We start from the raw sequence: 26,281 nt of genomic DNA on the forward strand, positions 1-26,281 counted from the left end.
CAGAAATAGCATTTGACAAAGTTCAATGGCATTTTATGATAAAAACACTCAACAAACTAGGAATAGAGGGTAACTTCTTTAACATGATAAAGGACAATTGAAAACTCCACAACTAACCTCATACTTTATTGTGAAAGTTTTCACCCTAAAGTCCAGAACGAGATAAGAATGAACATTTCACATTTCTATTCAATATTTTCCTGGATATCTTAAGAGTAATAGGTTAGAAAAGAAATAAGAGCATCACATTCAAATTGGAAAGGAAGAAATAAAACTATATTCACAGATGGCAGGAGTATGTATACAGAAAATCCCATAGAATATACACACACCACACACATGCCCACAAAACAAACAAGCAAAAATCTACTAGGGCTTCTAAACAAATCCAGTGATGTTTCTGTGTTCAACATCAAAATCAACATCAAGATCAACATCCAAGAAACAGCTATGCTTCTATACACCAGCTATAAATAATTTGAAAAGAAAAATAAGAAAGCAATTCCACTTATGATAGTATCCAAAAGAGTAAAATACCTAGAAATAAATTTAACCAAATAAGTGAAAGACTTGTGCACTGAAACTACCAAACACTGCTGAAATTAACGAAGATCTAAATAAATGGGAAGATATCCCATGTTTATGAACTGCACTTAATATTGTTAGTATGAGAATATTCCCCAAAGTGATCTACAGATTCAATGCAATTCCTATCAAAATTCCAATGGTCTTTTTTGAAGAAATGCAAAAGGTGATTCTCAAATTCATCTGGAAGTGCAAGGAGTCCCAAATACCTAAAACGACCTTGAAAATGAAAAACAAAGTAGGAAGACTCACAATTCCCAATTTCAAAACTTTCACCATAAGGTCAAGAACAAGATAGAGGAACACTGCAGATAAGAATGTCATATGATGCAGTCACTGTGGAAAGTAATCGAAACAGTGTTATCCTGGCTTAGGCACAGATGTGGACCAATGGAATAGAATTACAGTCCAGAAATAAACCCAAACATCTATGGTCAAATGATTTTTCACAAGGGTACCAAGACTGAATAGGGAAAGAAGTCTCTTCAATCCCTACCTAACATACACAAAAAGTTAATTCAAGATTAATCAATGGCCTAACCATGAGTCAAAACCACAAAACACTTAGAAGAAAGCACAGGTAAACCTTCTGATGTTGGATTTGGCAATGAAGTCTTAGATTTGGCATGAAAAGAACAGGCAAGAAAAGAAAAAAATAGATACGTTCGACTTCATAAAAGCTTTTGAACACCAAAGAACATTATCAAGAATATGAAAAGGCAATCTATAGAATAGGTGAAAACACTTGCAAAATTATGTATCTCATGAAGTTTTCATATTTAGAGCAATTTTAAAGAACTCTTACAATTTAACAATAAAAAACGCAAAAAAAATTTTTTTAATGAGCAAAGGACATTTCTTCAAATAAAATATACAAATGGTCAAAAAGCACACAAAAAGATGTTCACTGTCACTGGTCATTAAAGAACTGCAAATCAAAAACCACAATGATACACCACTTCACACCTACTGGAATGGCTTTCATCAAGAAAATGAAGAATAAAACGTGTTGACAGGATGTGGTGTAACAGGAGCAAGAATGCTGCAGATGAGAATGTCATATGATGCAATCGCTGTGGAAAACACCCCAGCAACTTCTCAAAAATTTAAACACGAAATTATTGTATAACCCAGCAGTTACTCTCCTAGGTATATATCCAAGAGAAATAAAAACATGTGTCCACACAGAAACTTGCACACAAATGTTTATAGCAGAATTATTTACAATACCCAAAACATGGAAATAGCCCAGTTGTCCATCAACAGATAAAGGGATGAACAAATTGTGGTACACATGCAATTAAATATTACTTAGTCATAAATATTATTTTGCTATAACATGGATGAATCTTAAAAACATTATGCCCAGTAACAGAAGCCAGGTACAAAAGGTCACATAGTGAATTACTTCTTCTATACGGTTTATCTTGAACAGACAAATCCATAGAGACAGAAAGCAGATTAGAGATTACCAGGGAGCAGAGATTCCCTCTCTTTCTTGTCCTCTCATTGCAGAATTCTGGTTTATTAACATAGTGGAGTGCCAGGACTAGTTGTCTAATTTGTGTATGTTTCTCTTCCCTATTTTTCATCTCTTTGTCTTTTAGCTCTAGCTTCCAAAAGATTTCAACAATGTTTTCCAACTCTTTCACTGAGTTGTAACTTTTTGTCATGTATGATTTTAATTTTTTTTTATTGGAACCAACCCAAATGTCCATCGGTGACAGACTGGATTAAGAAAATGTGGCACATATACACCTTGGAATACTATGCAGCCATAAAAAAGGATGAGTTCATGTTCTTTGTAGGGATATGCATGCAGCTGGAAACCATCATTCTCAGCAAACTATCATATGATTTTAATTTCTAAAAGTTCATCTTTATTCTCTGAATGTTTCTGTCCCATTACATCTCATTGCATTACATGATTACTTAGGTACAAAGTGTTTCTCTGGGGTAATAAAAACGTTTTTAAAATACAATTTGCTAGAAACTGCACAACATGGTGAATGCACTATCACTGAATTCCACTTTAATATGGTGGATCATACATTGTGAATTTCAACTTGATAAAAACATAAACATAAATAAATAGAAATTGAATGTTTTTAAAATTTTCCTTTTAAGACAATCTTGTTTTCTAATAAATGCCACAGGTTAAAATGACTACTTTGAAGGAAAAACAGACAAGGATTCTGTTCTTGCATAAAATAACCATTCTGTGGGAAGTTGTACAGAGCCACCTGGGACTAACCTCAGTACTTTAAAGGAGAGGATGGGAAAGGAGTAACGGGGATAGGAAACCAATTTGTGTCTCATGAAGATGAGCTCCCTAAGTATGCTTCTACCAACGCTGTCCACACGTTGAGACTTAGTCTAGTGATGCCTGTTTCCTCTCAATATGCTGCATGTAAACATATATTCTGCATTACTTAGACATATACTAGAGAAATAAATTTTAACAGAATAGAATAAAATCATAAAATTATACAAGTATGAAATAAGCTGAAGAAATGAATCAGACAGAAAAATGAAATCAGAAAATGGCACTAAATGACCCCACTAAATGGCCCTAGGATAGAAGGTATTTGAGAGTTCACCTGTTCACTAGAATTTGGTGGTAACCCCAACATCAACATTTGAAGCACTTCCTGGGTCACTCATGGCCAAGTGCAGAGTGGTGAAAACTCTGAGTCTCCCACATGCATGTTCACATGCCTGCCTCTTGCTTCTGTTGCCTTCTGTAAACAAGCATACTTTTGCAGCATATTTCCTGACATATTTTTATATTTTTGCACTTTTTGTTGCTGATTTCTGTCTAGCGTGCCTCCCCTAGGCCTGATGCTGAAGTGCTGTCTAGCATCCCTGAGCACAAGAAGGCAAAGTCTATAATAAAATCACACTCACGTACACACAAACAACTTTGTCAGGAGGGTTTATCTTTCATTTGTCTTCATGTGTTTTTAGTTTTAATCTTTACTTTTTACCAAAGCTATCCTTGCACAGAGGCAATCCTTCTTCCTCCTTTACCAACACTTTAGACAATAGCTCCCTCTTTCTACATCACATGCTTGCAATGACCCTTTTCTCTTGAGCTCCTACCCAGGCAGCTCAGGACTCAGCCTGCTCCTGCCCCCAGCCCCCATCATCCTCCAATGGTTGCATGGTAACTGGGGTTAGATCAATATTCAACATTTACACTTTTGTGGTTGTACAAATTCAGTTGACAGATACAACATGGAATAAACCATGAGCCTGTTATTTAGCAAAGATTTTGTTGTTTCAAGAGTTAATAATTGTTTTTAATTTGGTTATTCTCAACTAATACAATGCTAAATCTTCTCTCAAAGATTTCAGACACATGCAATTTCTCCCATTTCTTCCTGAAGAGGGAAGCGTCTAGACAAGCTATCCTCCACTGGATGCACAGACATCATTCTGAGACCTCCCTGACCCACCATCCTGGGAAAGCCCTTTCCCCTTTCCCAAATGCCTGCTTCCTTCCTTCCTGGTCTCCACTCCACTTTGGTGAGACGCCTGCTCCAGCGGCATCCTCAAAAAGGGCACAGAGGCGAATGTTGTCTGAAAGTGCCTGATAATATCTGAGAATGTGTGTAGGCTGATTGAGAGTTGGGCTGGCTGTAGAATTTGCAAGTGGAAACCCTTTCACGGCCATGCTGGGCTGGCCTCATGGCTGCCCTGCAGATGGCTCATTGCTGGGCCCACGCGTTTATCTGCAGCCTCCACAACTTTTCACACTAAACTGAAGTTTCCCACTGTTGTGTCTTACGTTGGGCCCTTGTTTTTTATTTCAATCAGGAAAATAATGTCTTTTAGTTCTGGAAATTTTTTATTGAATTATTTTAATGACTTAACTCCCTGTATTTCCTCTACCTTCTCCTTCTGGATTCCTTATTAACATAATGAAGCTCCAAGACTACTCGTCTAAGTTTTGTATTTTTCTTTTCATATTTTCTGTCTTTGCCTTTTAGCTCTGGCTTCCAAAAGATATCTTCAACAATATTTTTCAACTCAAATTTTAAGTTGTGATCACAGGTTTTTAATTTCTAAGAGTGCTTCTTTATCCTCTGAATGTTTCTAATAACATTTCTCATTTGATGATTATGATACCATCTCTAATCCTCCTTAGGATATTAATGATTGTGTATTTTAGTTTTCTTCTGCTTAAAAAGTCTTCAAATTTTTGTATTTCTTCTTTATTGTTTACTCCGTTCTCTATCTTTCCAGCTATGAATTTTCCTAACATGCCCAGTGACTGTTGGTGCTCTCTTCCTAGCTTAACTGAGAAGTATTACACAACCAACTGATCAGGAAATACAGACACACTGCAATCCAAGGCACCATGTCCACCCTGCAGTGGGCCCTGGACACATTCAGCCCTTCGGAGGTGGAGCATAGACTTCCCTTCAGTTGCTCATTGGACACTGAGTTCTGTCAATGTTCTTTCTCTTTAAGCATCTCCAGGACTAGATTTGGAAAACACACCCTCCCTGCCTCCTTCTTTAAGGTGACCAACTTCCTGAGGGCTGGGAGGCTGTCATTAACCCCTCTCCAAACACAGCTTTCTTACTCTGGGGCCAGTGGAGTGAATGCTGCCATCCGTGATGCCGAGATCCATCTGTCCCAGGATCATCTGTGATGCACCCTGCAGCGTCTCTCTCTTGCTAAAAAAGAAAAAATACAAGTTTAACTTCTCTAAAGGGAGTAGGAGGCTTGGCCTGGTGGCACACACCTGTAATCCCAGCTACTGGGGAGGCTGAGGCGGGAGAATCGCTTGAACCCAGGAAGCAGAGGTCGTAGTGAGCAGAGATTGCACACTGCACTCCAGCCTGGGTGACAGAGAAAGACTCCATCTCAAAAACAAACAAACAAAAAAAAGAGTGGGTGTAGGTGGGAGAGGAGAGAGTGCAGGGGTGGAGAACAGCTCAAGCGCGGGCTGGCATCTCAGGAAAGGGACTTGGCTGGCTGGTCCCTGTGCTCAGGATGCAGCTTCCTGAAGCCTCCACACCAGCCCACCCAGAGTACACTGGCAACCACCCAAGTCCAGGCAGGCACCTGCAGGGAGATGCTGCCAACAGGAACAAGATTTGGATGCTCGGTCGATTTCAGAGAAAATGAAATTTTATATAAAATCCATATGCACACAAAGGGTTTTAGAATCACTGTCAGGAGGAACATTCTACAGAATCAATATTGTAAATGAGGATCAGTCCAGCGACCCTTGCACTGCCTGGCACGGAGGGTTGTCAGTCAATGCACCTGCCCTTTCTTCAGTCACAGTAAACGGAGGCACCACAGCCGTGGAGTGCAAAGCACTGGCTTTTCTGCAGAGCCAGCTGAGAGCTACAGATTGTGTATCCATAGAATTACATTTTTAAAGATGCTCAAGGTTATTTTTAACCTTTTATACTCTTTTCTGGTTTTCACTGTTCAGAAGCTATTTTAAAGCTCTTTCTTCTTCATTAACTATGGGAATGCAGAGGACACTTAACTGCAAATTGTGAATGGAGGAGGAAGGGGCCACCACAAGCAGGGAAGCCTCTGAGCTGACTCCAAGGAGAGAGGGGCACACTTGAGTGAAAGGGATAGCACACCTGGGGCAAGAGAGGGGCACACCTGGGATAAGGGAGAGTCACACCTAGGGCAAGGGAGGGTCACACCAGGGTCAGGGGAGGGTCACACCTGGGTCAGGGGAGGGGCACACAGGGGTCAGGGGAGGGGCACACCTGGGTCAGGGAACGGACACGTCTAAGACAGGAGAGGGCCAAGGCTGTGGACAGTCCCCTGGATCACCACTCATCCAGACCCTGACCCAGATGTCATGGCCCCTGGCCCCAGTGTATCGCCTGTGTTGTGACCTCCTTCGTATTCTGTTCCCATGCTGGCCTGAGGCACTGGCCCCAGCTTATGTCTGCCTGCAGTGATTGTATCTGTGTGACTTACAGTAGCAGCACCTTAGATTTTCAAGTTTGTCCTCTGTTTTTCCCCCTACAAACCAGACTGCATCACTGCTGGTGTTTGCCCCACTGCACTCTCTCTTGGTGCTGAGCCTGGCCTCCTCTGGGAGGGGGTGGTTTCAGTCTGCACTCTGGAGCCTCTTCACTTCTAGATTTGGGGTAGGCGAGGGGACACTATTCATGCTTTCTCATATAATAAAAACTGAGTAGCATCTTGTTTCGTAAACATTCTTTAGGAATCTTCTATCCTGGATGCATCTTCTTTCCCCTTTAAATTCCTCCATGCTGTGCTCAGATCTCACCTCTGCCCCTCCACTGCCTGGGTCTCCTCTCAAAGAATCTCATTCCTTCTAACTTCACCTTCACTCATCTTGGATGCAGTGGTTCTGCTGCTTCTTTGCAGAGCATCAGCTGAAGAGAGAAGCTGTGGATTTGGATGTCATTGTGGGAGTTTGGAAAGTGGGTGGAGGGGAGGGAGTACAGGGGAGAGGGAGGTGCAGAGCACTGTTCCCCCTACTCCTATGGTGGGGAGCTGACCAGTTAATGCAAACTGAGATGGAACCCAGCAGTGCGGGGGAGTCAGAAAATGAGAATGAATATTAAATAAAGATGTGATGATTGGAAGAAAGCGAGATTTGACAGGTCTAGCTGAAGGTGTATTTCACTTTAAAGCATAAGAACCAAACACAAAAGAAACATGTCTTAATTCCCTTCAAAAGAGTGCATCAAACATTGTGGACTCCTATTGTGTGTGTGTGTTTTGTGTGATTTCTGTATCTAAGTACAGATTAGATGCTGTTACTTATTTTTTGTGGTTTTACTTATTTTTTAGATATTTTTACTTATTTTTTGTTTTTATTTATTGTTGTTTTTCAGGGTTTTTCTTTTTCATTGAAGTAAACTGCTCATGTAGTCAAATGCCTGTATCTGAAGGGTACATGTTGGTCTTTGGTGAACAAATGCATTCATGGAACTACCATGCCCGTATCTGAAGGGTACGTATTTGAGTTTGGTAACAACACATGCATTCATGGAACTATGTTGCTAGTATCTGGAGGGTACTGTATTAGTTCATTTTCATGCTGCTATGAAGAAATACCTGAGACTGGGTAACATATAAAGGAAAGAGGTTTAATGGACTCACCATTCCACATGGCTGGGGATACCTCACAATCATGGCAGAAGTGAAGGAGGAGCAAAGGCACATCTTACATGGTAGCAAGCAAGAGAGCATGTGCAGGGGAACTGCCCTTTATAAAACCATCAGATCTCATGAGGCTTATTTACTATCAAGAGAACAGCATGGGAAAATCCACTTCCATGATTCGATTACCTCTCATTGGGTACGGAAACTACAATTCAAGATGAGATTTGGGTGGGGACACAGCCAAACCATATCATTCTGCCCCTGGCCCCTCCCAAATCTCATGTCCTCACACTTCAAAACCAATCATGCCTTCTCAACAGTCGCTCAAAGTCTTAACTCATTTCAGCATTAACTTAAAAGTCCACAGTCCAAAGTCTCCTCTGAGACAAGGGAAGTCCCTTCCACCTATGAGCCTATAAAATCAAAAGCAAGTTAGTTACTTTCTAGATACAATGGGAGTAGAGGAATTGGGTAAATACACCCATCCAAAATGGGAGAAATTGGCCAAAACAAAGAGGTCACAAACCCCATGCAAGTCTGAGATCTAATAGGGCAGTCATTATATCTTAAAGTTCCAAAATGATCTCTCTTGACTCCTTGTCTCACATCCAGGTCATGCTAATGAAAGAGGTTGGTTCCCACAGCCTTGGGCAGCTCTGCCCCTGTGGCTTTTCAGGGTACAGCCCACCATCCTGACTGCTTTCACAGGCTAGTGTTGAGTGTCTGCAGCTTTTCCAGGTGCATGGTGCAAGCAGTCAGTGGATCTGCCATTCTGGGGTCTGCTTAGACCCCAGCTTCACTAGACAGTGCCCCAGTAGGGGCTCTGTGTGGGGGTTCAAATCCCACATTTCTCTTCTGCACTGACTTAGCAGAGGTTCTCCATGAGGGCTCTGCCCCTGCAGCACACCTCTGCTTGGACATCCAGGCATTTTCATACATCCTCTGAAATCTAGGCCAAGGTTCCCAAACCTCAATTCTTGTCTTCTGCACATCTGAAGGGCTGGGATCATGTGGAATCTCCCATGGCTTGGGGCTTTCACCCTCTGAAACCATGGCTCAAGCTATACATTGGCCCCTTTTTGCCATGGCTGGAGGAGCTGGAATGCAGGGCACCAAGTCCCAAGGCTGCACACAAAAGGGGGGCCCTGGGCCCAGCCAGGGAAACCATTTCTCCCCCTAGGCCTCCAGGCCTGTCATGAAAGGAGCTGCTGTGAAGGTGTCTGACATGCCAAGAGATGTTTTCCCCATTGTCTTGATGATTAACATTTGGCTCCTCATTACTTAGGCAGATTTTTGCTGCCAGCTTGAATTTCTCCCCAGATAATGTGGTTTTCTTTTCTACTGCATCATCAGGCTGCAAATTTTTCAAATTTTTATACTGTGCTTCCTCTTGAACTCTTTGCTGCTTAGAAATTTCTTCCACCAGATACCCTAAATCATCTCTCTCAAGTTCAGATTTCCACAGATCTCTAAGGCAGGGGCAAAATGCTGCCAGTCTCTTCACTAAAGCATAGCAAGAGTGACCTTTACTCCAGTTCTCAACAATTGTTCACCTCCATCTGAGACCACCTCAGCCTGGACTTTATTGTCCATATGACTATCAGCATTTTTGTCAAAGCCATTTAATAAGTCTCTAGGACGTTCCAAACTTTTCCACATCTTCATGTCTTCTGAGCTCTCCAACTCTCTGGGAAGTTCCAAACTTACTCACATTTTCCTATCTTCTTCTGAGCCTTCCAAACTGTTCCAACCTCTGCCTGTTACCCAGTTCCAAAGTCACTTCCACATTTTTGGGTATCTCTACAGCAGCACCCCACTCCCACTATAAATTTGCTGTATTAGTCCATTTTCATACTGCTGTGAAGACATACCCGAGACTGGGTAACTTATAAAGGAAAGAGGTTTAATTGACTTACAGTTCAGCATGGCTGGCTACACCTCACAATCATTGCAGAAGGTGAAGGAAGAGCAAAAAATGTCTTACATGGCAGCAGGCAAGAAAGCACGTTCAGGGGAACTGCCCTTTATAAAACCATCAGATCTGGTGAGATTTACTCACTATCATGAAAGCAGCACAAGAAAAATCCACCCCTATGATTCAATTACCTCCCACCAGGACCCTCCCACAACACGTGAGGATTATGGGATTTACAATTCAAGATGAGATTTGAGTGGGGACACAGCCAAACCATATCAGGTACATATTTTAGTTTGGTGAACATATGCATTCATGGAACTATCATGCCAGTATCTGAAGGGTACACGTTGGTCTTTGGTGAAAACATGCATTCATGGAACTACCATGTCTATATCTGAAGAGTACATGTTGGGATTTGGCGAACACATGGATTCATGGAACTATCATGCCAGTATCTGAAGGGTACATGTTGGGGTTTGGTGAACACATGTATTCAAGGCACTACCATGCCCGTATCTGAAGGGTACATGTTAGTGTGTGTTGAAAGAATGCATTCATAGAACTATCATACCAGTATTTGAAGGGTACAAGTTAGTGTGTGGGTGAACATATGCATTCATGGACCCATCATGCCAGTATCCAAAGATTACATGTTAAGGTTTGGTGAATGTGTGCATTCATGGAACTACCACGCCAGTTGTATTAGTCTCCCATGGCAGCTTTAACAAATTGCTGCAAATTTGATAGCTTAAACCAACACACATTTATGCCCACACAGTTCTGGCAACTAAATAACAAATGGTTTCACTGGGACAAAATCAAGGTGATGGCAGGGTCCTGCTTCCTGGGGAGGCTCTAGAGCCCATCTGCTTCCTTCCCTTCTCCAGCATCTGGAGGTAACCCTCATTTATTGGCTTGGGTCCCTGAATTGCATCACCTTTTCTTTCTTGTGTCCATTGTTTTCTCATCTTCTTCCTCATCTGTCTGCAAATCTCCCTCTGCTCCCCTTTGATAAAGACACACGTGATTACATTTAGGGCTCACTGGGGTAATCCAGCATGATCTACAAATTTCAAGCTCCTTAACGCAATCACATTTGCAAATTCCCTCATCCATGCAACATTCTCAGGTTCCAGGGATTAGGATCTGGATAACTTTGAAGGCCATTCTTCAGAAGACCACACGAGTCAAGATGGGTAAACATCTCTGTTGTCCCAGAACATCCCATTCTGCTCCAACTGCATCAGGAAACAGCCAGCAACTCCTGCAGGCACCAAGGTTCTGGTTCCTGTTAAGACAGTGTCTGTTCTTAAACTTCCTATCAAGGGAATCATGCAATACTTACACTTACGCCTGGGTTTTTTACTCAGCATGTTTTTCAGATTGTATTGTTGTGTCCAATTCCTTTTAATTGCTCAGTAGCATTTTGCTGTATGATTGTATCATCTCTTTAAAATCTGTTTTCCTGTTGATGGGTACTTGGATTGGTTAAGGCTTTGGCAATTATGAGTAAAGCTACTACAAACATTCTTATACAAGTATTTTTGTGGATGGTTATTTTTATACTTCTTGGGTAAATACCAGTGCAGTGTAAGAGTCATAGAGCAGGTGTATTTTTACCTTAATGAGAAACTTCCAGTTTCCAAAGTGCTTGGTCTATGGCCCTTCCTGAGCACCTGTTAAGAGTTCAAGGCGCTTCGCAATCACCTCAACAATCAGTGTGGTTGAATTTTTAATCTTAGCAAATGGTATACACTGTGCAAAGTGGTATCATCTGACATTAATTACATTATCCTCATATCTAATATTTTTGATATTTTGATGTTTTTATTGAACATGAATATATTTAGTGGAATATATGTATAAGTCATTGAATCATTTGTATTTATTTTTATTTGTTGGAGCTCTTTATATGTTCTTTACAGAAATGTTTTGCCTGATATGTGTATTATGAATATTTTCTCTAAGCCTGTTTTGCTTTCGTGTTGTCTTAATGATCTGTTTTAAACAGAATAGTTTTTAACTTCAATACAGCTTAATGTTCCAATTTGCTCCTTAGGTAAATGCCTTATTTTGTTCACTGTAAGAACTTTTGCCTACTCCACGGTTGCCAGAACATTCTCCTATGTTTTTAGAAGCTTTATAGTGATAGCTTATATTTTGTATTGATCTATGAACCATAGTTTACATGTGTAGTGAGAAGTAAGGATACGGGTTGTTTTATCTCCACTTTTTTTTTTTCAATTATCCCAGCATCATATAAAAGAAAATATTCCTTTCTCCATTTAACTTCTCTAGAACTTCTGCCAGAATTCAATTTACCTCTCATGTGGGTGTCTATTCCATCCTTCTCCTTGTTTCATTGATGGAATGGTCTATGTGTGTACTAATATCACACTGTCTTCATTGCTAGAGCTCTATAGTAAGTCTTGAAATTAGGTAGAATGTGTCCTGCTGCTTTGTTCTTCCTTATCAGAAGTATTTGGGTTATTCTGAGTCCTTTGCTTTCCATGTACATTTTAGATTTAACTTGTAATTTTTTTCAAATCATACTGTTGAGATTTTGATTGGGATTGCATTGAATCTAAAAATCTATTTGTGGATATCTGAATTCTTAACAAAATTGAGTGTCTAAATTAATGAAAATAGTGTTATCTCCATTTGCTTAAGTCTCCTTTAATTTCACTGTATATGTTTTGCTCATTTTTATAAAATATGTTCCTATTACTTTGTTTTTTCACTCTATTATAAATAACATTTAATCTCATTTTCCACATGATTGATGCTATCATATGGAAGTACAATCAATTTTTATATTTTTTTGTATCTTATGGCCTTGCTAAATTCACTAACTCTCATAGTTATTTTGTATATTCCTGAGAATTTTCTGCATAAACAATTGTGACGTATGTGAGCAAAGATAGTTTTGTTTCTTTCTTCCAATCTATATACCTTTTTATTTCTTTTCCTTGTGTGATTGCACTGACTAAAAGCTCTGGTTCAATGTTGACTTGACATAATCAGAAAGAATATCTTTGTCTCGTTTCCGCCTGTAGGAGGAAAGCCTTCAGCATTTCACCATTAAATGAGCTGTAGGTTTTTCATAGATTCCCATTCACAGATTAAGGATGTTTCTTTTTATTCTCTGTTTACACTTGCTGAAAGTTTTATTTAACATGAATGCATGTTTAATGTAATCAAATGTTTTCCATGTATATTAAAATGATCATGTCTTTTTTCTTCTTTATTCTGTTAACATACTGATTTTTATTGATAGATTTTCAAATGTTAAATCAACCTTGTATTCCTGGGATATATCCCACTTGATAATGTGGTGTATTTTTTATCTGGTATATTTTTTATCCTTTTATCTGTCAGTATTTTGTTACAAAGCTTTTGAGATTATGTTCCTGGAGAATAATGCCTTTGTCATGTTTGGTATCAGGGCTGTGTGGGCTCACAGAATACACTGCAACATGTCCTGCACTGTCCTCTACTTTCCATCAGAGTTTATTAAAGTTTCTGTTATTCCTTCCAGCGTTATTCTAGATAGTGCCATCTAGACTCAAAGCATCTTTGTGGCGAGGTTGTTTTTATAAACTTCAATATCCTTTAATACAAAGGTTCAAATTTTTTACTAGATATATGGTTATTCAAATTTTTAACTTATTTCTGTGTCATTTTTATTAAACTGTATGTCAAACAATTTCTCCATTTTCTCCCAGTTATCAAATTTCTCCCAGTTATCAAAGTTATTATCAAATAACTTTGTTCATAATATTCCCTCATAATATTTCTAAATGTTGTAGAAATTGCAGTGAGATCTGCTTTTTTATTTCTGATGATAGTAAGTTTGTGTTTTCCCATTTTTCTTGATTGGTATTTCTAGAGGCTTGTATTTTTTTCTGTTCAAAGAACCAACATATAGCATTTATTTATTTATTTATTTTATTTATTTGAGACGGAGTCTCCCTCTGTCGCCCAGGCTGGAGTGCAGTGGCGCGATCTCGGCTCCCTGCAAGCTCCGCCTCCTGAGTTTACGCCATTCTCCTGCCTCAGCCTCCCGAGTAGCTGGGACTACAGGCGCCCGCCACCTCGCCCCGCTAGTGTTTTCTATTTTGTAGTAGAGACGGGGTTTCACCATGTTAGCCAGGATGGTCTCGATCTTCTGACCTCGTGATCCGCCTGTCTCGGCCTCCCAAAGTGCTGGGATTACAGGCTTGAGCCACCGCGCCCGGCCACTTATAGCATTTATAATTGTCTTTAATGTTTACATTTCTCTATTTTACTTACTTCAGCTCTTTATTATTTACCTTATTCTATTTATTTGGGTTTAATTTTTTTCTTTTTCTAGTTCCTTAGAATAAATTTATTATTTTCTAATATCAGCATTAAAATCTCTAGATTTTCTTATAAACACTGATATTGCTATGTTTATTTTCATAGAGTTCAAATATTTGTAAAAATGTTTCTAGTGCTTTCACCCCTTTCCCATGAGTTATTAAAAAATGTGTTGATTTAATTTCCAAGAATTTGGGTGTTTTCTAGATTGGGGGCAGTTATATCAATTTCTGAGAAATGATGTTAAAAATCTTCACTATAATTTTGTATTTGGCTTTTTCTCCCATTCATTCTATCATGCTTCTTTCATTTATTTTGAGGCACTATATTTAGCTACCTACATTACTAATGCTTATTTAGTCTTCCTACAAACTTGAAATTTTATAACTATTAAATACTCCTTTTTATTTCTTGTAATAATTCCTGCATTTAAGTTTACATTGTCTGGTACTAACATAGCCAATTTAACTTTCTTATTTTGATTGCCTGGTATATTTTTTTCATCATTTTACTTTCAACTTATGTTTCTTTATATTTAAAGTCTCTTGCAGGCAGCAGGTAATTAAGTCTTACATTTTTATTCAGTCTGACAATCTCTGCAATTTAATTGTAATATTTGGCCCATTTACAATTAACATAATTATTGATATGATTGGGTTTCCAAAATGGAATCTTAAGACTGGCATGTGAATGAAGCTAAGCTATCCCGATAAGTGAAAAAACAGATGGTGAATAAATAAAAACCTCAGCTAATAATTAGCTAACCCCTGGCCAACACCCTGCCAAACACCAGACTCTTAAGTGAGGTCAACCTACATCATGCATCAGCTACCCGCTGGCCACCAACAGACCTGCCAACTATCCACTGAATGAAAGAGCCCTCCAGAGAGTGGCCAAAGAACCACCCATCTAACCTACGTAATTGTGAGCTGAATAAAATGACTATTATTTTAACTATTAAGTTTTGAAGTCATTTGTTACTTAACCAAAATTAACTGATACACTATCTCACTGACTACTGTTTAATGAATTAATTTAATTATACTTTCCTCTGATTATCCCACCTCTAATTTAGTCCAAAACTTTTTTTTGCCTGATACTTTCCCATATTATGGATCTATCAAAAAATCTGTCAAGCCCACTTTTTGATTAAAAAAATAAATTTTTCCTAAATTTCACTTAGTGGATGATTTGAGATTGTTTGATGTCTAAGACTTCTTCCCATCTTTGAGAGATGACATGTTTTCTCAGATCATCCCACTTCACCTACCTAAGCTTTCATTCTGATAATTAGGAGCCCTATTTTTCTTTTACTATATTTACTTATCATTTACCTTTCCCGTTCTTTCAAAAACTTATCTTCAATATTCTATCAATTATAGCACCTTACGTAGGCAAGCAAAACTCTCACTCATGTCTACTATTGAATCAGTACTTAGGTAGGGACTATGGTGTTGCTGAGAAGAATTAATGGCCCTGAAAATCAAAATACATGGGAATATTTATATATTAATATAAGGTCATCCTGAAAATATCCAAGGGAAAGAATGAGACCCTTTTAAAAGTGTTGCTGGTCATCAACCCACAAATACATCTAAACATAGTAAGTTTGTGGATATAGGTCATAGGCACATTGTCATCAATAGATGTCACTGATGAGAAAAGCTAGCTCTCAAGCTTACTTCCATCCCACAGATAAATCAGGACATAAACTGAGAACTTTGCCACAGCCAGTGCAGAGGGCACTCAACTGCAGTCACACGCTATCCATACTGGTGAGAGTCCCATGTTCTTGCTGATTATGGCATAAAACAAGATTTTGCACAAAAACATATTTAACATTTTATTTTATATATATCATATACATATATATATAAATTTCCATGTTAGTAACATATTTGGAGCCCCAGAATAATTTTTTACTATAAAATTCAGGGTGCCTGAGAAACAGCTCCAAAGACCAGAATGAGGTATTGCTGTTGGCTAAACTATATTTGTTTTCATGCCCTTGCATTCTCACAGCACAATGTTTTATTTATGGGAACTCTATATAAAACTTGGAAAATTAAACAAAAACAAACAGATATGGTTTGATTCTGAGTCATGGGAGTTCAAAAATTACCAGCTCAACAGTGTGTTCATGGGACCTTCATGACTCTCATCTTCTAAAACAGTATCATGATAGACATGGCAAAGATACTTAACACATGCCACCAATCCCACACCATCACTCCACTTTTGAGCCATAAAATGTTTCTCTTGGACCTGACATAGCAAGAGAGAGTTCCAGGTTCAGCAGGAGGCATCCCAAGGGTGTGGAAAATAAGAAACTATGAAACTGGGTACATCTGGAAACACTGAGCTGTGTGTTGCAAGACAGGGGTGGAGAAGTTGACAGAGGACTATGAGTAATCTATGCCAGCCAATTTGGCTCTATGAAGAACTATCTCTTCATCCATCTTCTTCTCATGATAGCTGTTGGGCATAACTATGGAACTTTAGAACTTAAGCTAAGTTCAGTGAGCAGAGATTCATTTTCATATTTGCCCTCATAGATTCTAAAACACCCAACAATTGGGTCACATGTAGGAGAATGAAACTGGATCCTCATCTCTCACCTTATACAAAAATCAACTAAATATGGATCAAAGACTTAAATCTAAGACCTGAAACTGTAAGATTTCTAGAAGACAACATTGGGAAAACCCTTCTAGACTCTGACTTAGGCAAAGACTTAATGACCAAGCACTCAAAAGCAAAAGCAACGAAAACAGAGACAAATAGATGGGACTTAATGAAACTAAAAAGCTTCTGCACAGCAAAAGAAATAATAAGCAGAGTAAACAGCCAACCCACAGGTGGGAGAAAATCTTTGCAAACTATGCATCTGACAAAGGACTAATACCTAGAATCTACAACAAACTCAAATCAGCAAGGAAAAAAAGTCTTATCAAAAAGTGGGCTAAGGAAGTGAATAGATAATTCTCAAAAGAAGATGTTCAAATAGCCAACAAACATGAAAAAATGCTCAATGTCACTAATGATGAGGGAAATGCAAATCAAAACCACAGTGTGATACCACCTTACTTCTGCAAGAATGGCCATAATCAAAAAATCAAAAAATAATAGGTGTTGGCATGGATGTGGTAAAAAGGGAACACTTTTATACTGTTGGTGGGAATGTAAACTAGTACAACCACCATGGAAAATAGTGTGAAAATTCCTTAAAGAACGAAAATTCCTTAAAGAACTACGATTTGATCCAGAAATCCCACTCCTGGGTATCTACCCAGAGGAAAAGAAGTTATTATATGAAAAAGATACTTGCACATGCATGTTTATGACAGCACAATTTACAATTGCAAAAATATGGAACCAGCCCAAATGCCCTCAATCAATGAGTGGATAAAGAAAATGTTGTATATATGTGTATATATTATGGAATACTATTCAGTCACAAAAAAGAATGAAATAATGGCATTTGCAACAACCTGGATGGAATTGGAGACCATTATTCTAAGTGAAGTAACTCAGGAAAGGAAAACCAAATATCATTTGTTTTCGCTCATAAGTGGGAACTAAGCTATGAGGATGCAAAGGGATAAGAATGATACAATGGACTTAGGGGAAATGAGGGAAAGGATGGGAGGGGGTGAGGGATAAAACACTACACATTGGGTATGGGGTACACTGCTTGGGTGATGGGTGCACCCAAATCTCAGAAATCACCACTAAAGAACTTATTCGTGTAACCAAACACCACCTGTTCCCAAAAACCTATTGAAATAAAAAAACAGAATCTGAGCACACACACACACACACACACAAAAATAAATAAATATATTTTTAAAAAGTGAAAGAAAGAAAAAGAAAAAGAAAAGAAATGAAAGAAAAAGGAAGGAAGGAAGGAAGGAAGGACAAGAAAAGCAAGAAAGAAAGGAAGGAAAGAGAGGAAAGAAAGAAAAGAAGGAAAGGGAGGGGGAGGGGGGGGGGGGGGAGGGGAGGGGAGAGGGGAGGGGGAGGGGGAGGGGGAGGGGGGGAGGGGGAGGGGGAGGGTGGGGGGGGGAGGGGAGGGTGGGGAGGGGGAGGGGATGGGGGAGGGGAGGGGGATGGGGGGAGGGGGGGGGGGGGGGGAGGGTGGGAGGGGGAGGGGGGGGGGGGGGGGAGGGGAGGGGGGGGGGGGGGGGAGGGGGATGGGGGAGGGGGGAGGGGGAGGGGTGGGGGAGGGGGAGGGGTGGGGGGGGGGGGGGGGGAGGGGAGGGGGAGGGGGGAGGGGAGAGTGGTGTGGGGGGGGGGGGGGAGGGGAGGGGGGAGGGGGAGGGGGAGGGTGAGAGTGGGGGGGAGTGTGGAGGGGGAGGGGGGGGGGGGGGGGGGGAGAGTGTGAGGGGGGAGGGGGAGGGGGGGGGGGGGGGGGGGGGGGGGAGGGGGGAGGGGAGGGGGGGGGGGGGGGGGGAGGGGAGGGGGAGGGGGGGGGGGGGGAGGGGGGGGGGAGGGGAGGGGGAGGGGGAGGGGAGGGGGGAGGGGAGGGGGAGGGGAGGGGGAGGGGGAGGGGGGGGGGAGGGAGCATGCACACTGCATTGGTATGAGCACTGCACCAGAGAAGGAGATCACGTCGGAGCATCCATCTGCCTGCCACACCCTGCTCAAAAACAACAACAACAACAACAACAAAAGACGACTCCAAAAAGGAATAGAAGTCTCTAAGCTTCCCTTGTAGCACTAAAGGTTTCCGTTCTCAATGCCTATTGTGTCCAGCCTGCCTCAGGGTTCAGAAGGCTGCCTGGGAGGAGCCGACCCCTCAGCTCAGAACAGCTTAGTGCGGTTCCTAACTGGAGGAGCCGTGAGACGCCATCATTGTCACTGAGAGGCTCATCTGGGAAGCTGACTCACAGGTTCTTTCTGCAAAGCACCAAGGAGAGTTTGTTGAAGAGAATCTAAGAATTCTAGTTGAAATTCATGGGACTTGACTTCTGAAGAAACCTAGGGCTATAAGGGGAAAAACAAACAAAAAGGCCCTCAAGTGTCGGCCTTGAAACACCAGAGGCACAGGGCACCTGGAGATCCCAAAGAGCCGACTGCTGAGCGGAGTGTTCCTGGGAGTCCGGTGACAGGAGTGGTGCCAGGCCAGGTGTGGGTGGCGAGTTGACACTGCCGGGGTGTGGCATAGAAAAGGTGAGGGAACATGAGCGTGACAGCATGGTCCGCAGGGCCCCACAGCAGGAAGACAGTCTTCCCATAGCTGGTCATCCCTTTAAGTAGGTTTGCCACTCCATCTTCAGATTCTCATCCTTCTCACCAGTTTGCCAAAGTAGCAACATGTTTTCCCTATCTGTTTGCTTCACGTGATCTCAAAATCAAGTATCACATGCACAACGCCCTTCCTTCTGCATGCTCTCGACCAAGAGCTCTCTGCAGCAGGGCAGCCCTGGTGAGCCTGCCCCGTGTCTTACAGCGGTATTTATAATGGCCAGTCCTCAAGCTGGGCCCACTTTCCCACGCACCCTCTTTGACACATGGCTCCTCTCGCCTCTCTTGCCACCTGGCTGCTTCCTGGAGGTGCAGCAGGTGAAGGTGGGCGTGATGACAGAGACAGGTTTTACACTAATCTTTTTAGATCCGAAGTAAATACTTTTAAATTTCTTTTATGGCATGGCTACTAGCCTGAAAGAGAACCACCACACTACCAGTTGCATTGGAAAAGAGGATAAATTACTACCAATTGTTCCTTTAGGTCAGACACCAGGTTAAACATTTTTCATTTATGAGCTAACTTCATGAACACAATTACCCTGCGTGATAGGGACGCTGGTTCCTGTTTTGCAGATGAGGAAGCTGGAATGTAAAACTTGCTAAGGTCACATAGTCTGAATACAACTCCAGGATTCTGACTCCAAAGCCACATCCCTCCTGCTCCTCCCCACCTGCCCCACCCACATCCTCCTGTCCCCCTGAGCACACCCTCTGCCATCCATGGCTTCCTTCTATCTGGGGACACAAAAGCCTCTCTTTATGCCTGGCCAGACATCAGAGATGAGTATGGTAAAAAACGACCTTATACATCACAGTTGACCTCTTCTCATGATTTGCCATAGGTGGAGTGGGTGGAACCTGTACACACGTTTCCATTTTTCACCTCTGGGATTCGAGAACTGTCAAGAACAGTGAATTGCCCATACTTTTTGTCAGTAGCAAAACTAGGATCTGCTTCTCAGTCTCCATCTCCGTGATCACCCACAAACCAAGTCCTACTCCAGCCACACACGGGATGCTCAGGCATCCGCACTGGGGGCAGAGCACACTTCCCTGAAAGCAGTGGTGTAAGTATTGGCACGCATCACTTGGATAAGACTTTTATACAACTTTTTACCTTATCTTTTGAGATCCAAAGTAAGTGTGTTTTAATGTCTAAACATTAATATTATTTTAGATGCTCAATATACTTTTAAATTTCTTTTATAGCATGGCTATCCTATTGTCTATAAATATAGAAAATATTCTACCAGAGATATTATTACGTAGGCCATAGCACCTCATGGATTGTCTCGACTCCTGCCTAAAACATCAGCGCTGAGTGGATTGTCTCAAATCCTGTCTAAAACGTCAGCGCTGGGTGATTTCCAAGTTGCAGGGACTCTGTGACTCCAACAGAACCCTGGGCTTTCAGGGCCATGTCACTGGGGTTTATTACCCAGCACCCACGGGTGAGCAGGACCCTGGGATTTTGGTGCCATGTCACTGGGGTTTATTACCCAGCACCCACGGGTGAGTAGGACCCCGGGTTTTCGGGGCCATGTCACTAGCGGTTATTATCCAGCACCCACGGGTGAGCAGGACCCTGGGCTTTCAAAGCTGCGTAACTGGAGTTCATTATCCAGCACCCATGGGAGATACATCTGTGTGTCTTGGGCTGTGCTGGTCACCAGAAAAATGAGAAGTGAGATGGGATCCTTGTCTATTGAGGGCTCGGAGCTAAGCGGAAATCTGTCCCATTTAGCCTGGTCCATCGCTCCAGCTGCAGACATGGTCCCCGTTGCTGCAGATGGAGCAGAAGTTGACTCTGTGCTGCAGGACAGAGCACCTCCACATGGGCTACCTCACACTGGTAGACTGTCAGGGAGACCTGAATGTCTGGAGGTTTCTCTCCCCGGTCTTTTTCTCTCTTGCTGTGGCCTTTCCTCTGCCTTTCTCAGCCAATGTGCAGACTTCTGAATTGACAGGCTTAAGAGATGGATATGGGTCTAAGCCAGCAACAGTTTTGATCGCCCATTTTGACTCATCTCACATCACCTGATGACAATTTCCACAGTAGCCTCTCCAGAGCCACTTCTGAGAAGGATGTGGTCAAGATGAGCATCCATTAGTTGGAACCTACAACCAGGCAGGTGCAATTCAGATGTCACACTGCACCCAGGACCAGCAGGCTAGGTTTGACTGGGGTGAAAGCATGAACTCCAGCATGAAATCTCACTGTGAAAAGTGCTCAGAGATGAAGAGAGGGTGTGGGGAGCAGCCCATGGCAACTGGCATCACTCTGTGAAGTCAGGAGGCATCTGCCCACCCAGGAATACAGATACAGTGCCCCAGGCCCACCAAGCAAACCAAGTTGGAGCAAAGATGTAGAAGCTTGCGGAAAAAATGTTTTCTGCTTTTGTTTCGTTTTACTTGATGACAAATGGGGGAAGAGAAAGAGTGGCCCACGTTTACAGAAAAGAGTTGGGATTCCTACTACCTAAGGGCTTGCTAATTCTTTTTTCTTTCTTTTATAAAGGATATAACAATCAAACTTTTAAAATATATCCATGGATGGAATGAAAGGTACAAAGCGGTGTGGCAGACAGTTTCTCAGCACAGCTCTCCGTGGGCCAGCCCCTCCCTGGAGTCACCACGGCACTGCCTGGCGCTTTTCCTCCGGACCAGGCATTGCTCCCTGAATCCTAAATCCAGGAAGAGCATCCCAGGCTCTAGGTCCTGCGGTAACCAGCGTGGATCAGGAGTTTCCACCGGAAATTTACCTCTTAAAAACTTAGCCGTGAGCTGTGACCACACCACTGCTCTCTAGCCTAGGCGACAGAGTGAGACCTTGTCTCAAAAAAAAACCCAGAAGTTTTCCTTCCCTGAGCTCTCCTCCTCCACCGTGTAGCTGAGAAATTTAAACATGAAGGAGGCGGCGACCCCAACTGCCTTTAATTAAAACCTCAGTCCCACTGCACAGCACCCTTAAAGAACAACTTCTTCAGGATGTTGGAAGTGTCAAGTCCAGTCCAAAGTGGAACCTGCGTTCTAATTCCTGCTTCATAACAAGCACATGCTGCGTGGATTGCACCTGATGTCCAAGGGGAAGGGGGTGTGGGGCCCGGATGTGCTGGCTCAAATCAAGCAACCCTGTGGCAGGCTCGGGGAGGGCTGTGGCGCGGGGAGGGCTGGCCCCTCCCGCCTCTCTGCAAGCAGAGCGCCGGCTGTTCACATCTCGGTGCTGTTCTGTCACTTACTAAGCCACCAGGGGAGATGAAACACTCCAGCCCTGGTGGTGCATAAGTGAGCGCCAGCTATCTACATGTTGGTGCTTTTCTGCCCGCACACACACGCACCCACACACATGCCCACACACACGTGCCCCCACACACGCCCGCACACACGCGCCCACATACACACACACACGCCCGTATGCACCCACACATGCCCCCACACACACACACGCCCGCACACACGTACCCACACACATTGCTGCACACACACGCCCACACACACATGCCTGCACACACACGCACCTGCACACACCCCACACAACCCTGCACACACACGCCCGCACACACACGCCCACACACCCGCACACATATGCACCCGCACACACACGCATCCCACACACGCACCTGCACACAAGCCCACACCCGCACACACACGCACCCCACACACGCACCTGCACACACACGCCCATACGTCTGCGCACACATGCCCGCACACACACGCCTGCACACACATGCCCACACACACATGCCCTCACACACACGCGCCCACACGCACATGCCCAGCAGATGTCTTCTACCAGCAGCAGAACGCGGGCGGCGAGGCCTGTCTCCTGCGTTCCTAAAACGTGGACACGTGAGGGCACATCCTTGCTGGGCTCCCTGGCCATTCAGCCACGTGGGCTTAGCAGCAAAGCTCCCCACCTTCATTCACATTCACACTCGCGTTTATTCAGAGCAAGTGAATAAACGTGTCTTGATATTACACTGTAACTGGTTAGTTCTTTTTCAAAAAGGGAGAAATCAGGACTTTATTATTTCTGCTTATTGAAACAGGCTCTTTTTTGGCTGACACCAGATTGTACAAGCATCTGCTTGTTGCTCTATTCTGAAAGCAATGTAAAAATCTGGTTTCTTACTCTTTCCTCATATTATCGCTGTTACAACCATGGCTTGGATTTCAGATTCATGTATCCCTAAGCTTGAAGGTCCATGTCTGGTGAAGCTGATTAGCTGCAGGGCAACAGGAAACTGGATCCTCGGGTATAACAAGAACGAACCAGTCTCTTTACAAACATAGAAAAACTTTTTGCCAAAATGACAGAAAAGTTCTCCTGAAACTGAGAAAGTGTGTGTGTCACCCTGACACCACATCCTGTCTCTGACTCACCAAGTGTTTCTCCTGCAATCCCCCTGCTGAAAGCTGGTGCAAGGGGCTGTGAGGAGCCTCCAGGCGAAGCCTAGCTCCTGCCAGACCTTGAAGCAGCCGTAGGGATCACAGCACTGATCTGGCCAACGTCCTTCTACCCTCTTACCTGAACCCCAGTGTCCAGGCCAGGACAAGAGACTCTCAGCATCCGTTCCTTAGAAGCTCCCTTCTGCTTCCATATTCAGGTCACTGTCACACGGTACAAAGCCTCTGCCACTAGCAGGGCCAAGAGCTGCGGGCTCTGATGCTCATCCCATCATAATAAACGTGTTCATCAAACTAAAGCCTCAGACTCTCCTCTTGTGTGTGGGCTGACAGCTCTGACTGTACAAGAGAAAGTGGTGTTGCCGAAAAGTGAAAAATACCATTTACTTGGGGGAATGGTGAGTCATTCTAACTGAATTTGCACAGAGCCTGCAGGGGTCCTACAGGATCCACCCGTTTCACATTTGCAAGACAGAGGTCAAGGAGGTCATGCTGCCGGCGTCATATGCTAATTAGTGGAACAGCCGGGACCAAAACCTGCCTTGAATGAGGCGAGCTGTGCAGAGCCGCTGGGTCAGGACCTGGCTCCGCTGCGCTCAGGAAACGAGTCTGCGTCTCTCGTGCTGCTCGAGTACCGCCTTCTATAACACTCCTCCTTGACTCAGCTCAACCAAACTCGTCCATTTACCACTATTCTGGGATTTAAACTAAATTTCTTTTCACTCGTTTCCCACACTGGCCATGCCGGGCGGCTCAGGACCATCCAGGCCTCCCTCAGGCCACCTACATTCGAGTTTCCGTGGATGCTCTCAGATCAAGGTAGGCGGTGACCCTCGTGCACCCATTTCCGCCCCATAGCCATCTATTCAGCATGAGACAAAAGTCCCATCTGAACTCTATTACATGTTATGCAAAGCATATGCCCTAAGTTGCAAGCACTATTCAGTATTCACACAGGAAACACTGTCTGGTCTCCTATAACAAATATAAACATTCTGGGCCTACCCTGTCTTTTGGTGAGTGCTTGCTGGTTGTCCTAATCAAAGAGAACATTCCTCTTGGAATATTAACTGCTACTTTTATTAATTAGGCTCTTCTGAGCAATCTTTCTGCAATAACCTTTGTAACACTGTTTCAATAGCTTTTTGTATTAAGACAGGGCCTTCAATATCACCTATATAAACCGTTTTGATTTAAAGAGAATTAAAAGCCTTTCTGACTGAAAATTTTCCCCAATGTCCTGTTTAAAATTTCCACTCTTGGTCAAATGAAGTAAATGAATTGATTTAACCATTAAAAATACTTATTATCGGCCGGGCGCGGTGGCTCAAGCCTGTAATCCCAGCACTTTGGGAGGCCGAGACGGGCGGATCACGAGGTCAGGAGATCAAGACCATCCTGGCTAACACGGTGAAACCCCGTCTCTACTAAAAAATACAAAAAACTAGCCGGGCGAGGTGGCGGGCGCCTGTAGTCCCAGCTACTCGGGAGGCTGAGGCAGGAGAATGGCGTAAATCCGGGAGGCGGAGCTTGCAGTGATCTGAGATCCGGCCACTGCACTCCAGCCCGGACGACAGAGCCAGACTCCGTCTCAAAAAAAAAAAAAAAAAAAAAATACTTATTATCTATCATGTTTCAAACATTCAGCTAAACAGAGGAGTCTATAAGAAACACAGTAGGTGCATTCCAGTCTCACCACACGGCCTTTCGGACCCCACAGCCCCCCAGGTGCTTGCTAACATCCTAGCCTATGGGTACTGACCTGCTGCCATGGCCGAAAGTCGTGTATCCTCAGGAGAACTCGGGAGAGAATCGCGAGGGACGCGTCCTCGGGAGAACGTTAAGAGTATCGCGAGGGACGTGCTACAAGCTGCTGGCCTGTTTTCAACCCACAGCCCCAACGGCCACTGGCTCGAGACTCTTGGGCTGAGGAGCCATGAGGCCACCCCTCTTCCTTCCTGCACCCTGGGCACTGCACGGCCGTCCACTTTGCAGCCTTGGTTGCACTTTCTCCAGCTACTTGCTGTGGAAACTATGATAAAGTTCAGTCTTGAAGGCACTGGGTAACCTGTTTTATGGTTTTTAAAAAAACATTCCTCTTCTTTCTCCCCTCCTCAATTTAAAGACATCTGCTTCATAAATACCAAGTGAGAAAATTAGTGAAGTGTTAAATAAATGCAAGTAGAAACTGTATTAGTCTGTTTTCATGCTACTGATAGACATACCCAAGACTGGACAAAAGAAAGAGGTTTAATTGGGCTTACAGTTCCACGTGGCTGGGGAGGCCTCACAATCATAGCACAAGGCCAGGAAGAGCACATCCCATTACACACGGATGCCAGCAGGCAAACGGAGAGCTTGCGCACGGCAATTCGCGTTTTTAAAACCATCAGATATCGTGAGACCCATTCACTATCACGAGAACAGCGCGGGAAAGACCCGCCCCTCACGAGAACAGCGCGGAAAAGACCCGCCCCTCACGAGAACAGCATGGAAAAGACCCGCCCCTCACGAGAACAGCGCGGGGAAAGACCCGCCCCTCACGAGAACAGCGCGGGGAAAGACCCGCCCCTCACGAGAACAGCGCGGGAAAGACCCGCCTCTCACGAGAACAGCGCGGGAAAGACCCGCCTCTCACGAGAACAGCGCGGGGAA

General features: G+C 43.2%; 1 long non-coding RNA gene across 1 annotated transcript in view; it reads right to left on the reverse strand.

Annotated features, from left to right (window-relative positions):
• LOC126933467 (uncharacterized) overlaps positions 1-25,965 on the reverse strand; it is an 85,367-nt gene extending 59,402 nt beyond the window's left edge. Inside the window, exons 1-2 of the long non-coding RNA XR_007718598.1 lie at positions 25,389-25,965; positions 5,177-5,270 (exon numbers count right to left, since the gene is read on the reverse strand). This is a non-coding gene — a long non-coding RNA (uncharacterized LOC126933467). The remainder of the gene's footprint in view (positions 1-5,176; positions 5,271-25,388) is intronic.
• Between the last annotated feature and the right edge of the window lie 316 nt (positions 25,966-26,281).

The sequence above is a fragment of the Macaca thibetana genome, chromosome 13, assembly GCF_024542745.1.
Source record: "Macaca thibetana thibetana isolate TM-01 chromosome 13, ASM2454274v1, whole genome shotgun sequence".
NCBI lineage: Eukaryota > Metazoa > Chordata > Mammalia > Primates > Cercopithecidae > Macaca > Macaca thibetana.